The sequence below is a fragment of the Lucilia cuprina genome, chromosome 2, assembly GCF_022045245.1.
Source record: "Lucilia cuprina isolate Lc7/37 chromosome 2, ASM2204524v1, whole genome shotgun sequence".
Lineage (NCBI taxonomy): Eukaryota > Metazoa > Arthropoda > Insecta > Diptera > Calliphoridae > Lucilia > Lucilia cuprina.
Genome location: NC_060950.1, coordinates 15,953,191 through 15,956,662, shown reverse-complemented (window position 1 = coordinate 15,956,662; position 3,472 = coordinate 15,953,191).

The window sequence follows — 3,472 nt, the reverse complement described above, 5'->3', positions numbered from 1 at the left end:
TTCTAGTTCAGTTCTAGTTCAGTTCTAGTTCAGTTCTAGTTCAGTTCTAGTTCAGTTCTAGTTCAGTTCTAGTTCAGTTCTAGTTCAGTTCTAGTTCAATTCTAGTTCAGTTCTAGTTCAGTTCTACTGCTTATTGTTTGAACCCCAAAATGTTTAAGCTTCACTGTTGTTTGCAATATGTTTGAATACAGACATACAGATAGAGAAACAGACCTCAACAAACACAAAAAAAATATTTTATGAATGTGGACAGCATTTCAATGAAATATATATCAAAATTCACATATATCATAGACATTCGCATATATGATTACTGTTTGCATAGTAGACTAGCTCTGAAAATATGAATTTATGTTGCCTCTCTGAATTACTCATTATATCGTTATGCTACCAAACATATTTTGAGTTTAGTGTTGTCCATTCCTGAGCTAGAGTGTTTTCTAAAACAAAAATAACTAATAGGATACTTTTTCTGAATTAGTTCTAACTCATGAACGATCATCGCTAGACTTAAGATAATGAAAAGGATATCAAAAACGCAATTTATATTTTTCACATCAGTCTAATGAACTTTCTATGTGTAAGTGCATTTTATGTATGTGTGTTTAATATTTAACTGATATTCATAATAACTGAAAAGTTTAACTTTGAATTTGTGTTGAAACCACAAATTGCTATTAACGAAAATCTAATCATAACCGGAAATTAATTTGACAGAAATCTCATTAAATTTACAGCTACCACAAAAACATATGTATGTACATATGCATACAAAAATACCTACATACATATGTACATATGTATATTCATATTTATGCTTAAAAACAATTGTATGTCTGACCCAATGGTTTTATAGGGAATAAGTGTGTACTCTTTTGAAAGTACATTTCTACTCTGAGGTCAATTGAAAAACATGGAAAGAGTAGCATTATTGCTATTAAGAACAATCCAGCGAATGATGCATCTTTATATAAGTTGTCCGGAATAAGCTCCTTGAACTATTGGGTGAAGCATACATGTATGAATGAATAATCCCACATTAATATTTGATTTCATAACTGTGAATTTGATGATGAGGCTAATGTTCAAACTGGTTGAGGCTGAGTTTGACGAGACTTACTGGTCTATGTTTTCTAATCCTTTCAAACATTTGCTATTTGAAATATAATACTAAATTTAACAAAAGTTTCAAAAAAAGTTTTTCTTTAATCAAAAAAAATTGATTTAATTAAATGAATAAATTCATTAGTAGATTTTTAGGGTATTTTTTGAAATATGTGCAAAATACATATACATATGTATAATATAAATGTTTATCTGTTTAGAACACTTTTGACAATTTAACTACGAAATTAGATTAAATAATTAAAAACTAATATAAAAATAATTTTTACTAAAATTATCACATTTCTTCGAGCAACTATTGTAGGTCACTGACTCGAGCTTAAAAGTCTAATAATTTAATTCCTTTTTCCAATTATGTTTTTTAAGTAAAACTACAAACTTGTTAATGTTTTCTTATACCGTGAATACACCTAATGTTTAAAATAAACAATTACTTTAAGTCATACAACAATTACAACATTTAGATAATTGAAAATGCATTCAAATTTATTTATTATCTTATAAAACTTCACTAAATACCTTTTAATAGAAATTTAATAATTATATTAAAGGCTTAAATCTGTCAATTATATAATAATTTTATAATAATTTATGTTTAAATGTTAAATTACAAATTCAACTTGAAACAGTTTTTAAAGTTAAAATGTTAATTAAGTTAAAAGTTGTTTAGGTTAAAATTCAATTTATGTCATTGACTTATTGTTGCTCTTAAGTAACTTAAATATTTAAATAATATTATTAATAATAAACATATGCAAGGATATTGCTATACCCTGAGTGATTCGCTATTCTGGTATAAATATAAAGAAATCTTTCCATTATTTCAAGTCTGTACGTTTTTCTTTTCACGTAATATTAACATAGACAGTGAAATAATTCCTATAAAAGTTCAGAACTTAATATGTAAGCTTCCTTCATAAGGGGTATGGGAATGGGAATTCACACGATATTCTTAATAATGTCAAAATTTAAATGAGATCCGTCCACCTTATTTGATTTTTTTTCATTTAACTATTATGCGATGTGCCACGCCTACTTTAGAAATTAAACCCTTTTTGTATCAAATAAAAACCTAGTGAAACTTAAGATAAGGCGGACGGATCTCATACGGTTACAATAATGTAGACTGGAGACTAGGTTTTACCTTGGACCACTTCATTCTTGAAATACTTGACTTCACATTCGCAAAGAAACGATGAGTGTACTGGGCCTGTCTTTCTACATTAAAACCAAAGTAACAGAGGTATATTACCAATAGGAGCTACACGGATTGCATGGTTATTAAATATCTTGGTAACCTATAAGCAATTTGCTTTAAACGAGAGCCAAATCAAAGAATTCAACCGGACGAAGTTACTTCCGAGATATACAACTTTTAATGCTTATTTTATATGTGGACGTAGTACTCGTGAAATATTAAATCACATTATAGAGCACTGCACTGTCAACAGGACAAAGTTATTACTTCATGTGGCCTATAAAAAAAGGTTCAAGAAGTGTCAAATCGCACTACTAATTGAAAGAGCCATTTCACGAAATGGAGTTGTCGCCATTTTTGAATTTGATTTCAAAATAATAAAACCATATATCGCTTGGATCAATTTAATTAATATATTCTAACAAAAAATCATTTAACATTACATCGACATTTCACGACCGTAAAAAACGGCTCGAATCGGTCAATTGGGTTATGTGGGGTCTGCTGTATATTGCTCATGACTCCGACATTCCACGACCGAATAAACAGCCCTAATCGTTCAATTGGGTTCTGTAGGGTCCGCTGTATATTGGTCAAAATCAATTTCTAACAATTTCGAGTTTTTTTTTTAACCGTCAATCTATTAATCAGCTTGACAGTAAACCATCTCAAAAGTTCTTTTGATCTTAAAAAGGCACTCTGTATATAGAAGGACTAGAAATAATTCAGACAAGAACAAAATACATTTTTATATAAGTCGAGACTATAGTTCAGTATATAATCTCGAGTTTTGATCTGTATATTATCGAAAATACAGAACAATAAATCAAACTAAAGATCCATCTCTAGTCTTAATGGTAGATTAATCTGTATGCGAGCTTTTGGATCAGTATATTGTCAAAACTATAGGTCAGCTTGTATTCAATACTTCAGATTAATATGTACTTAGTTGAGGCTATAGATTCTATATAAATTTAAGATAATTACAGATCATCCTATAATCTAGATTAAAGTATATAGTATATGTAGTCGAGTTAATAGATTAGTCTATAATCATTACTGTTGTTCAGTCTAAAGATCAATATATCATATGTAGATCATTTTATAGTAAATTATTCTATATTCGACAAGTATATGAGCCTGTAGACC